Raw genomic sequence first — 14,199 nt, forward strand, 5'->3', positions numbered from 1 at the left:
ATCATAGCAACTGAGTGTTTCTGCATTCAGTGATGGTGATCCCCACTTCAACCTATCCACAAAAAGGTACTGACTTACAACATCAGTAAGCAAGTGCTGTGGCTAATAGACGTAAAGACTCTGTGTGCCAAGGGCTAGACTAGAATGTCATACCCCAACATCTCTGCCATGGCCACTTCTTCATAAAAAATCAAAACCAACACAGAAGTTAGTAACATGGTAAAGCAGTGCTTAGCAAAAGTCTTTTGATTCTATGTCATGTGAGCCTAACACCAAGCTAAGGACTCCAGTCTCAGCTTTGGCCCAGTCTTTGGCTTTGTGTCTTTGATGACAGAACTGACACATTACACTGAGAAGCTAATTTTTGAAAATGAATATATCCATGATGTATTTTTTTTTAATAGAAACAATTTACTTTCCTCTGGTCAGTGTCCCATCTCCCTCCTCACATCTATTATTTTTTAGTGAATATATAGTCTCACATTGCTTTCTTCTTTTGCTATTAAAAATTACAATTGTTACTACATCTGCCCTTTTCAAACTACTCTTTCTATAAGCCAGGAGCTAAGGAAATGTTTTGAACTAGGAACTGAGTAGGGCTAACTTTAAATCCAGTCAAATCTACTGTGTTCTTTCTGTTGCTTTAAAACCATATTTGAGCCGGGCAGTGGTGGCACACGCCTTTAATCCCAGCATTCAGGAGGCAGAGCCAGGCAGATCTCTGTGACTTTGAGGCCAGCCTGGGCTAGCAAGTGAGTTCCAGGAAAGGAGCAAAGCTACACAGAGAAACCCTGTCTCGAAAAACCATATTTGTTTATCGTGTGTAATTGTATACACTATGATGACAACGATAGTGTGATGGTTGGCAACTTTGTGTAATCAGTTTGCTCCTTCCATCATGTGTGCTCTGGGGATCATCTCAGGTTGGCAGGCTTGAAGGAAAGCACTTAGCAGCTGAACCACCTCACCAGCCAGCTCTGTTGTTCTGTTATGAAAACATGTATCCTCCAGTCTTCAATAACCACCAAGAAAAGAAGGTAAGAAGGGGGAGGAAGGAAAGGAAGGAAAAAGAGGAGGAGAAGAGAAGAAAGGAGAAGAGAGGAGGGGAGAGGGGGAGGGGAGGGGAGAGGAGGGGAGAGGAAAGGAGAGGAGAACTAAGGGAAATATTCACCAATGGAATTATTGACTGGTCATCCTATATACATGAATAGAGTAGTGTGATCATATAAAATTAGAAACCATATAAAATTTATATTCCAATATAAAATTGGAATAGTTAAGGTTTTAGTTCAAGGCAAATTTTAAATATTTTGCTAAGTATTAATGCTGACCAAATGACAGTCTCTAGATGATCCAAGAAGGCAATAAACAGCTGTCTTCAAAGGAATATAGGCAGTGGGACAGAGTAAATGCTGCACTAGAAGAAATCCCAGTGTATGACAACTTTACCAATACTGAGGAGCAATTATTTGTCCCTCTGTTCTTAAGTTGCAACCAATGGGTTGGTCCCATTGCATCCAAAAATCTAAAATAATATAATACCATTTTGGCATTTAGTATAAATAAATAAACCATTTGTAAATATAATTAAAAGTAGTATGATATGTTAGACCACAAAGAACTTGTCCTGCTTCAAGATACTATAAAAAAGATACTATGTCAAAATTAAGGTTGAGTTTAATTAAGAGCCAAAAAGTACAAAAAAAAAAAAAAAAAAAAAGATAAGGAACTAATAATGATGTATTGTGGTTGATATATTATGCACCCCAATAAACTTATTTGGAGGTCAGAGAACAGAACAGCCACTATATTAAACATAGAGGTTAGACAATGGTAGTACACACCTTTAATCCTAGCATTCTGGAGGCAGAGATCCATCTGAATCTCTGTGAGTTCAAGGCCACACTGGAAACAGCCAGGCATGGTGACATACACCTTTAATCTCAGGAAGTGATGGCAGGAAAGCAGAAAGGTAAAGAAGGAGTGAAAATCAGGAACTAGAGGCTTTTTAAGCTTTTAGGCTTTTAGCAGCAGTTCAACTGAGATTCATTTGGATGAGGACTCAGAGGATTTCAGTTTGAGGAAACAGGATCAGCTGAGTAGTTGGCAAGGTGAGGTTAGCTGTGGCTTGTTCTGCTTCTCTGACTTTTCAGAATTCACCCCAATACCTGGCTTCCCTGAGTTTTTTTTTATTTAATAAGACATTTTAAAATTTGTGTTACAATGTATGACATGATGGATGCACTCAAACGTCACAGGCAGATATCTCTGCCTCATAAGGAAATGTACAGTGAAGTGAATCAATAATAAGGGCACATTCTATGAGTTTCTAACATTTGAATATTTTATTTTCTTTGAGAAGTAAGGAAGTCTGTATCTTTAATTTGTTCTCTGTCTTACCATTAATTGGGATAATTTTTACTTAAACATGTTACTCTTCATTAAGACGAAGAAATTAGCTTAAAAAATAAGGAAAATGTAATATGAACCATGTCTATAGCTTGCATGAGGTCAACATAACTGGCTTCTAAAAATGCTCACTTGGTCCAACACTTGCAGATCTCACTGGTGTTTCATCTCATCATTCATTATTTTTCATTTTAGAAACTATTAAGAGAAAATTAAGATTCATTTTCAGAATATGTGAAGTTTTCTGAAATGTCTTACAGATATAGCAGGAAATTCAATTAAAATGATGCAATTGTATCTCAAATCTTCTTGTGATTATTATAGTAGCCATGGGGCTTCATTTTCTTTTATGACATGATATGTGACCAAGGCCTAAATGAATTCAGGTTATTTTTGGAAACTTTTAATATTAGATAGATAACTGGGAGTATACAATGCTAATATTACTGAATTATTCATCCAATTTATCCTACCAACTATAATAATGACTAAGTAAATTAAATTAAAATAAAAATATTCCATTTTCAATGTTAATTATAGTGAACTTTTTTTTTATATAAGAGAATTTTATCATAACTTCATCAACATCAGCTTATGGTCATTTAAACCCCGAGGTAGTTTCCTTCTTATGGTGCCTGTTTTACTGTTGTATATATTTATATTGATCTAAAGAAATAAACTGTTCCCTTAGAATTATTTTATTTAATGTTTTCCTTGTGTGTTTCCTTTTCAAGTTTTTTTTGCATTCACATTCACACAACAGCACAGTCCTGTGAATATCTTGATATCTATTCGGAACCTGCAGCTGAAGACAGTTTCAATGAGTGACACGTAAAATATTTCTTCCAAATGGCTGTCAACATTTACAGTAAGACATCAAAAGATGCTTCTGCAAAGGAATGCTGCTGATTCTCACTGAGTTCTCCTGTGCTTCCCACATGTGCAGTCATTAACCAGGGTATGTGGATCACACACATTTTATGATTCTCTTACAGCATACAGTCAGTTTCAATTTTAGCATTCTCATTGTTTTTAAGAGTATCAGAGAGGTCAGAAGGATGAATTTTGTTGACTGAGTTCAACATATGGCAACAAATTATTGACACCACAGAATATCAATACTTTCTTGTTTGCTCTTGTAAAAGAAAAAACAAAAACAAAATAACACCATACAAAATAAAACAAAAACCAGAGAAAAATTCTAAAGCTATTTATTCTGTAGAGAAAAATACATACAAAATCCAACTAAGGAGGTTTTTCTTTCTTTCTTTTTTTTTTTTTGACGTGCTAGCTTTTATTATATTTATCACAGTAGATTGAATTGCTTAATAAAAGTTTCATAAATTAGGTATTTGAAGTGACAGGTAACATATTTAAAAGAGTAATAGATTGAGAGTAAACACACCATTAACCAACAATATGGCAAACTTGGACAATTTACTTGACCTTGTCAGACCTTGCTTTCTCATTTCTAAAATGAAGATGGTAATTTATCAAAATTTGCATTTATTGTCTAGGTCTGCCATGACAAGGTGGTATTGATACAAAGCTGTTTTCTTTTTCTTTTCTTTTCTTTTTTTTTTTTAGTGAGAAGATATTTATTTTTCTCAGAGTTCTGGAGGCTAGCAAAAGGAAATCAAGTGATTGACAATGCAGATCCCACTGAGCCCTGTAAGAATTCTTTCTCTGCTCTCTGGACTTTTGCTGGTGATGCTACACATCCTTTCTTCAGATTGAATTACTCCAACTCTGTCCTCATGTTTCCTAATGTTCTCTGTTTTTCTCTATTTCTCACTTTTATTTTATTTTATTTTTGGTTTTTCGAGACAGAGATTCTCTGTGTAGCTTTGGAGCCTGTCCTGAAACTCACTCTGTAGCCCAGGTTGGCCAGGAACTCACAGAGATCTGCCTGCCTCAGCCTCCTGAGTGCTGGGATTAAAGGCTTGCTCCACCACTGCCTGGCTTCCCACTTTCTTCTTTTCTAAAAAAGCACAGGTCCTATTATGAGTCCATTACGCTTGGGTGTGACATCATTTTAAGCAAGTGCACTTGAAGAAGCTATCTTTTTAAAAAAGAACACCTTATCAGAATCTGAATGTATTTCATCATACCTCCTTTGGTGATATAATTCTTCCTACAACAGTGTGGAAGTAAGATGCTAAGGAATATATAATAAATATCTCAGCATCTACTTACCAGTAGATAGCAGAATTTGAGAAAAATTAAACTGAATCATCCCTATGACAAACAAGAGACTTGTAGTCATAATAACAATGTAACCAGATCACACGGAAAACATGAACCCCTAAGAAATTGATCTCAAGGGTCAATAAAACATAGTCTAAGCAGTAATTTCCTAGGTCAGCATTTAGAGAACTCAGACTGAATGCCTCTCTTCTGCTTGTGCTGAATCTCAAACATGAAACTAATATCTGCAGTCACACTTCCAATGCATTAGTAGAGGAGATGGGCAATAAGGTTAACTTTTTTATATAAAATGATGTTTTTTTATATTACTGTATTTTTGAAGCCATAAATTTACTCTTGTTTCAAAGCTACCATGTTAGTGAATCTTATATATTTTATACTGTATTCAGTGGTAACATAATTTCCTCTGAAAAAGTAAATTTTCTTATATAACACAGCCTAGTTTTCATGGCAAACGCCAACAGTGGATCACAATCCTAATCCTCTTCCTGGTTGAGGACGGACATGGTTTGTGCTAAGGAAGAAAGAGGCTGTAGTTGTTAGAGGAGAGAAAGCAGAGGCCGTGAGAAACATACTTTTCAAGTTCAGGAGGAGGGACATGTGCACAGAAGGTCTGGAGTCAGGGTTCAAATGAGCTCCTTTCCTGTGACTAACTGAACCTTACCAGTATACTCAGTGCAGATTTTTCTGCAGAAGGTGAAAGCAGAGGCCTGTGGAGGATCGTGGTTAGCATGGACAGGAAAGAGCTTAAGCACCCAGCACAGGTAACACGTCATCACAAGTAACATTTATTGAAGAGCCCTGCTTAAGAAAATCATAAAACTTAAAAGCAAAATTATTTTTCAAAAGTAAATGTCTTGGTAGAATTAGTAAAAGATCAGCAAAATCACCACTCTGAAAGTATCAGTAAACAATTAAACTCATGTAACTTAGAAAATCATGTTTAAATTTTTTATTAACTTGCTCCTATAATGCTTGTTTTATATTTTTGACTATATGACATCCAGCTGTAGATTAGAATATTTTGTAGATCTGATATTTTATATAAATAATCTAAAGCATAAATGTCAGAAGGGAGAACATTATAAATAAATCTATACCAGTCTTGTTCCAGTGTTCATGTGTACCATCCACATAAGAGGACTCATCATTTATGCAGTCACAGATGTTTATGAACATTGATGGTCATGCTGAAAGGGAGACAAGAAGCCAAAGTAATGCCAACAGAGGAGATTTTAAAAATGAGGCAAAGCAATGAATGTGACCATGTAACACTCTCTGGTTTGTGGCATATTAGTACATTTTACACCCTATTATAAAAACTTATATTACACTTATCCCTTTGTAAACCCACAAAGTACACAAAGGAAGGAATGAATAAAGCAAAAATGGGATTAGGGAGGTGAAGAGACAACATAAAAACAGGAAAAAATTACAAAAGAAGGAAAATCAGTGATAGAGACTATAACTACACTAAATATTATTTTATAGTCATGGTATTACTTGACCTACCTGTAGCTAAAGTTTTCCTGGTCCTGCCTGGCTCCTGCGAACCTGTGGCCAATTGGACCCAAGTAAACACACAGAGGCTTATACTAATTAAACTGCTTGGCCATTAGCTCAGGCTAACTATTGACTATCTCTTACACTTAAATTAACCCATAGTTCTTATTTATGTTTAGCCACATGGCTTGGTACCTTTTCTCGGTTCTGCCTTCACATCTTGCTTCCTCTTTGTCTGGCTGGTGACTCCTGACTCAGCCTTCCTGTTCCCAGAATTCTCCTCTCTGCTTAGCCAGCCTATACTATTCTTGACTGGCTACTGGGCAATCAGCATTTTATTTTTGTTTGTTTGTTTGGTTGGTTTGTTTTTTTGAGACAGGGTTTGTCTGTGTAGCTTTGCTTCTTTCCTGGAACTCACTCTGTAGATCAGGCTGGCCTCGAACTCACAGAGATCCACTTGTCTCTGCCTCCCAAGTGCTGGGATTAAAGGCATGAGCCACCACCACCCAGCTTAGTGTTTTATTTATCAACCAATTAGAGCAACACATTCACAGCATACAGAAAGACATCCCCAGCACCTATGGAGACTATTGTTTTGGTTTTAAATTATCAGAAATGTATATTTACTGACATGGAAAAGTACACATATGCTATTAAATCACAAAATCAATTTATAAACATGTGTACAGTTTTATGTTATTTAAAGAAAATTATGCATGTATGCATTTTATTAATTGGGTAATAGGTTGAAGGTAAATATCAAAATTTTAAAAGTTGTTTCTACAGTGGCAAATTATTGTTCAGGTTATTCTTTTTCTTCAAAACTTTTATTGAAAATAAATGTATATAAAATATGAAAGTGGAATATGTATAATAATATAATTAGTTTTAGTCTATTCTTACCACTCACATAGTAATTATTTTAAGGAAACAAATTATTTTTATTCATGCTCATAATTCTAACAGGTTTTATTCCTAATCATGAAAAGTGATGTAACAGATTTCCCATACTCAGAACATGTAAGTAGTTTTTAAGCAACAAAAGCTCTTATTGGTCACCATAAATATGTTTATGAAGTTTTGTACAGATTGGCACTATAATTATCTTCATTCAAACAATAATATTATCTGGTGGCAGTCTATTGTGTTTTCTGTAACTGTGATCACACTGGCAATATACCTTGATTGTATTGTACTGACTTGATAATGTGGCTTAAAATGTGCCAAAAGAGAAATGCAGAGAGGGAGAGAGAGAGCAGCAATGACACTTTGAGCCCTCCCTTGTGCGTCTTATTCAGGATTTTCTGACTGAAGTAGATAAGAGTAACAGTCTTTATCAAACAAGAAAACACATGAGCTTCCTTTGAAGTAACATAAAATATGATACTAAACCTGGTCAAATCCCTTTCCTCCACAAAAGGGAAATGCCTTCCAAAAATGCAAGCCAAAACTTGAAAACATATGTATGCAGATCTTTCCTATTGTTATATCAATGAGCATATATTACATACATTTTGTGAGGTCAAAGTCAAATTAACGAACGCAAAGCAGTATTGAATTCAAACATAGACCAAATATCAGACATGAATACTTTTTAGTGAAATATTTTTGCGTTGAGTGATATTGTTAAAGGAATACATAAACAAAGTGAAAATGATTTACTTCACACCGTAGTGGCTGTTTACAGTCCTGAAAATAATAGCGGGATACCAAGCAATAGATTTTTCTTCTCCATTCATTAATAAAATTACTCTGTATAGTCATGCTGGAATGTTGCTTTTATGACAGAGCTGTACCCACACACAGTACACTATGCTTTACTCATGTCTGTATGCTCACTTGCTATTCAATTGTTACTTCTGATTTTGGTTGTCTACACAGTCCCTGAAGAATGCAGCATATTTGCATGAGAATCAAGAAAAGGGTTGTTGGGAACACATTATTTAAATATAAAAAATCATTTAAACTGATGAAACAGAGCAAAAGCCTAAGCATGTTAATAAATACATTATAACTGTTTGCACAGACATGTCATTTCACGTCTATTTCCTCTGACAATAGTATTTTGATCATAGTTAAAAATGGGATTGAATAAACAGAAACAGAATATCAGAGACACTTGTTTGTCTCTAACCAAAATTTCAATATCCTATTTTCTGTTTTCTTTCCTAGTCTATGGATAATAAATAGAATAATAAAGATAGATAGATAGATAGATAGATAGATAGATAGATAGATAGATAGATAGATAGATAGATAAATAGATAGATAGATAGATAGGTCATTATATGTGTGTTGGTATACCTATTTAAGAAGGCACAATACAATGCAAGCATGCAGTTCAGTTAAAGGTGAACGAGATGTGACATTTTTTCCAGGGGAAAGTTGTTAGCACTTTCATACCCTTAGCATTGTTATGAGAACATAAACTGCTTCAGGTGAGTTCATTTTTCACATAACTCATATCATGTCAGCTTGTCAGTAGAATGAAGCACACTGATGAGGTTGGCAGATTTGATACTAGCAGATGTAATAGCTTCTCCCATGTTCACCACCAATAGGTAAGACTATCATGGTGCTGTGGTCTTCTATGCACTTTCCCATCTCTCTTGTATGTGTTCATGACATCTTTTTCTATACATGCTGTATTCTATACACTGCTACATTCCTAAGTACATGGAGAGGCAGAAATTGAAATGTCATTTTCTCAAAAATGAAGCAGAAGGGAATGACTGAGGACTGAAGGAGTATGACTCTATCACGGTGACTTCTCCCTGTTACTGTGTAATAGAGTGAAGGCACTGTAATTTTTCTGACATGTAAATTTTGTTTGTGATTGATTCTCTACTGAAAAAAATACGTAAATAACCAAATGGCTGCTCTTCTGGAATCAAGTGTAGATGACTCCTAGAGCAGATATAAAGCCAAGCATGCCAGATTAAAGATATTTCAAGAACTGCTTTGTATCATATTGCAATTATTTGTTTTCTCATACTGAAATGTTAGCACCAACAGGAAAGATTCCTAAATGAAATCTTTCATTTACTATTATGAGCATTATATCTTATACATTGTAAATATTTTTTTTTTTTTTGGTTTTTCAAGACAGGGTTTCTCTGTGTAGCTTTGCGCCTTTCCTGGAACTCGCTTTGGAGACCAGGCTGGCCTCGAACTCACAGAGATCCGCCTGGCTCTGCCTCCTGAGTGCTGGGATTAAAGGCGTGTGCCACCACCGTCCGGCACATTGTAAATATTTTAAAGTGAGTATTGAACTAAATAGATCCAAGCTGCTATTTCCTTCAAAGAATAAAAGTATTCTTCCAACTTTTACAGGCAACCAACATTTATTTTGCTACATTTAATCATTAAATAAAGTTAAAAAATGAAATTCTGTTTTATCTTAATAAAATTATTACCCAAATTATATAGGATTGACTATGGAGAGTTCATGAACTAATTTCAGCATATAGAGTAGACTTTTCATCTCTCTATGCAGAGCTGGAACTCATGTTCTGGCTGAACAAACTGGAACACCTGCTTCCTTTTTATCTGCTCACATGTATTTTAGCTTTGCCATTAAACAGTGCGATAGGACAAGCAAAGATGATGGAAAATGTCAAGCACGGTGTTGTTGAAATTTGTTTCTGTTTTTACTAACAGCCTGTAGTAGCAATGGCCTTTATGACAGACTTGTTTGTGTCCAATGCGTATGTGATTAGAACAGCTTGTAATGTGCGTATCTATTGAGTAACTGATCTAAAAAGCAGCCGGTGCTATTCTAAATCTACTTTACAAGCTAATTTATTTTCTAATGGTTATATTAAGCTAACTTAGTTTTGTTCCTGTTCAAATGTTTATAAATTGACTCTGAAAGGAGAAGGTTAGAAATATTATTTGGGGTTCATCATTCTTTTTGTTCTAGTCCAAACTCAATACCATCATAGATTTGGGTGAGACTGTTGTTTTTGTTCTTAGTAAAACTCAAAGTTCAAGGCAGCAAAATCTTTTAACATAAACTCCAGTCTTACTATATTACATAAATATTACATAATTCATCCAATCCCCTGTGAATAAATATGATAAAAACAAACATTTCAGAAAAGTTTCTCAGTGGAGTTTTAGATGTAATATTCAAAGATTAAATAGTTTTAGAATTTTTTTGTGAATGCAAAAGGGAATTACTACTCCTTATTAATTGTTGAAATCATTGACAGTTATTAATGATCTACATGGTCCCACCAGTGAAAATGCCTGGGCTATTCTAAGGTTCTCTGGCTGCTGCCATATGATTTGGGTTACAAACCTTATCACGGGGCCTATGCCAGGCATTAAGGTATTCAAAGACAACATAATTTTGTATGTAGAAAGAGGTGGGCAATTATTTTGCCAAGTTACTGAAGAATCTTATATGGTTACATAGCACTCATTCTTTGCTTCTCAACATTGGTGGCACTTTTACATACATAAAACACTGAATTTTATTTGTGTGTGTGTGTGTGTGTGTGTGTGTGTGTGTGTGTGAGAGAGAGAGAGAGAGAGAGAGAGAGAGAGAGAGAGAGAGAGAGAGAGAGAGAGAGAGTTATGGAAACAAATTTTCTGGATTGGAAATAAATTCTGGCGATTTTGTGAGTTATTTACAAATCATCAATAAAGTGAGATAATGGTTATTCCATTTTACTTTAAAATTCTAAATAAAATATATTAAGAACCTTGATCAGTGGCTGATATTTACTTAACAGTCAACAAATATTTTAAGTTATCATAAGCTTCAGGGACCAACTCTCTTTTACTTGATTTCAGTGGTATCTTTGGAGCCTGTGTATCCAAAACATACACAGGTTAACACAAATACACATATCTATGTGATTTCCTTGTGCTGTCCTCTCTGTGTTGATAAATGTGACCTTAGTGAAGCAAATGTGCAAGTTTAACTTTTACATTTTTCTTTTACATTTTTCTTTATCAATTTATTTGCTATAATCATAGAACAGAAGTTACTGTGAGAAATATGTTTTGTATTTGAAACACTGTCATAACTATGTTGTCTAAGAGTCCTTTTATCTTTTGTTTGCTGGCAGGAATAATTAAGTTTTAAAGCTAGTTATGTTTTTCTCCAATCTTAGGTGCTTTCATTATCTATTTTAGCCAAAATTCGTATGTGTATATGAATAAGATGGCTATTCACAAAAAACAGTAAAGAATCAATATTTAGGATAACATAGTATTTTGAATCATGCTGTTGAAGCAGAGACTGTGTGAATGATGTCTTTATAATTTTAATAGGTTAAATAATTGCCCAATTTCATGCAAGGTGATACAATATCTCAAAGCTTATGGTTTTTTAATTGTTGAGAAACAAAGAGGTTATGCTGTTTGAACAGCTGAAGTGACCCATGTGCAAAATAACGTGGTAGCTAGTTCCACGAGTGCAAAAATAATTACAAGAAGGCAAATTAGAGGGGTATTCTTCCGTGGAAGTTTGACCTGTTTGCATATAGAGGAGGGCAATTTGTTCTTGAAAATGATAAGTGGCCTGCTTCGTAAATTAGGCAGGCAAATGGCATTCCAAATGCTACAGCCAATGGATAGATTGAACAACAAGGACAATGAAGTAATGCAAGACACAACATGGAGTTTAGAAGAATAAGTCTTCAACGTTCTCCAGTCCTGAGAGGAGAGATTTCCAAGCATGGCTTCAGATTTTAAAGATGTCAGCTAATATTCCAGAGTTGGAAAGACAATGGATGAAAAAACTTGGTAGCAAAAAAGATGCCTCGCAGGTTAAAGTTGCTTGTTCTGCAATCAAAAGTATTGGAGCTTGGATCACAATACCTCATCAGGTGTTCTCAAAACTCAACTCTAACCACAGTTCTGAGGGAGGCAGAAATAGGAGAACTGCTAGTCTTGCTGACTTCCACCCTAGCCAGCAACTGAGTTCCAGGTACAGGCAGAGATCTTCCCTCAAATGAATAGACGGAGGGTGATAGAGGAGAATATGTGTCATTTTCTGGCCTCCACATGCACATAAGCCCACACCTGCACAAACGTGTAAACATATACATACTCTCTCTGTCTCTCTGTCTCTCTGTCTGTCTCTCTGTCTGTCTCTCTGTCTGTCTCTCTCTCTCTCTCTCTCTCTCTCTCTCTCTCTCTCTCTCTCTCTCTCTCTCTCACACACACACACACACACACACACACACACACACAGAATATGAGTACAGAAATTTACTTCAAAGAAACTAGTCTGTGTAAATTTGTTCAAGTTTTTTTCCAGTTGTGATAAATACATTAGCCAAAATCAAGTGTGTGAAGAAAGGGTTGATTTTGTAGGGCAGTCATGGCAGAAAATTGGGTCAGGAGATTGAGACAGATCATGGTAGTGGAAAACTACCGACTGGCTTGTTTCTTGGCACATGTTGAGCTTCCTATCTTTTCTTCCTTTCTTTTTTCTTTCTTTGAAAATATATGCTTCTCCCATACAACACATTCCAACCACAGTTTCCCCTCCCTTCACTCCTCTCTTCTGGATGCATTCCCCCTCCAAGAGACAGCAACCAAACATGACAAAACAAAATATAGTAAGACAAGGAAAAAGCCCTTGCACCAAAGTTGGACAAGGTATCCCAACAGGAAGAAAATGTCCTAAGAACAGGACAAAGTATCAGAGAGTTAGGAGTCCCACCAAAACATCAAGTTAACAGCAATAACCTATAAGCAGAGGACCTGGTGCTGACATCTGCAAGCCCCTTCCTTCGGTCTCTGTGAGCCCGTATACAAATTGCTTAATTGATTCAGTGGGCCGTGTTCTCCTGGTGTCCTCCATCCACAATGACTCCTACAATCCTTCTGCAGCTGGATTAGCCTGGGCTTACCCATATAGAGATGATGCAGCCCTGTGGGCTGAGCCATCCTATATCAATTAGCAGTTGAGAAAATTTCACACAGACATTTACCACAGGCTAAGCGGATAGCGGCAATTCAGCAATTCTAATGCCTTCTTCCAAAGCGTATCAAATTGATAATCAAAATCTACCATTGCAAGAGCATTTTGATCAGCTGACTTATTTATTCAATATGGCACACAGACTAATTAAAGAGAACACATTACCACAGAATTATTGTTCAATGTTCCCATTACCTGAATGTGTGCCCACCACCAATAGTAATACAAACAGCATTTTTGAAATAAACACCGAATTCTAATCTAGATCTTTTGCTAAAGTCTTGTAATAATATGTTCAATATTTCTGTAAAGCAAGAGTGGGACCAGCAAAATCTTATGGCAACCACAAGACTGCAAGTTTTCTATAGAATAGTGTACAGAACATACTTGGTGTAGTTAAAGTCATTAAGGACATATCAAACACTATTTTTATGTTTTCATATACTTGTTACTTTCTTACTTTTAGAATGGTTGGTAAATTACATACATATAGGAGCTGGAGAGGCAGCTCAGTAGTGAAGACCATGCACCACTGTTGCAGAGGCCTCAAGTTAGATTCCCACCACCTATACTGGGCATAAATTCAACCAGGGGAATCCGACCCCTCTGGCCCCTTCAGGTACCTGTAGTCAAGTGTACATACATGAACACATTCACATAATCAAAAATTATAAACATAAATATTTAGAAAAAAGTAGAATCATAAGCAGAGTACTATGTAAATAATACACACTCTCTGACTGGATTGTGTATGTCACTACCAACACTATTCAAGACAAAGAAATACAGCACTTCCAGATTTCCTTGTGTTCTGTTGCTTTCTTTGTTTAGTTGTTTTTGTTTTTGTTGTTGCTGTTTGTTGGTTGGTTGTTTACATTTTATGGTAACATCACTACGAGGTTTAAATTCTTAATAAAGTATGATGTAAATTACATACAGTTTCAGGAAAGTACAGCAAAGGAGATCCCAAGAACCTAATTATCATCCAACTACATATTCAAAAGTACTGAATCAAGCACTGGAAGGCAAAGTCATCCATGCCTACCTCAGCATAATTTCCAACAATGAAGGTAAAGAAACAATATAGGTGGAAATTTTTCTCCTGCCTGCCTGTTCCCAAATATCCAGCAGCTGCT

The 14,199-nt window shown here is 35.7% G+C and overlaps 1 long non-coding RNA gene across 1 annotated transcript in view; it reads right to left on the reverse strand.

The window, feature by feature from the left end:
- Positions 1 to 5,554: 5,554 nt before the first annotated feature.
- Positions 5,555 to 14,199, reverse strand: part of LOC131912656 (uncharacterized) — a 30,058-nt gene continuing 21,413 nt past the window's right edge. Inside the window, exon 4 of the long non-coding RNA XR_009379666.1 lies at positions 5,555 to 5,807. This is a non-coding gene — a long non-coding RNA (uncharacterized LOC131912656). The remainder of the gene's footprint in view (positions 5,808 to 14,199) is intronic.

Source organism: Peromyscus eremicus, chromosome 6 (genome assembly GCF_949786415.1).
Source record: "Peromyscus eremicus chromosome 6, PerEre_H2_v1, whole genome shotgun sequence".
Lineage (NCBI taxonomy): Eukaryota > Metazoa > Chordata > Mammalia > Rodentia > Cricetidae > Peromyscus > Peromyscus eremicus.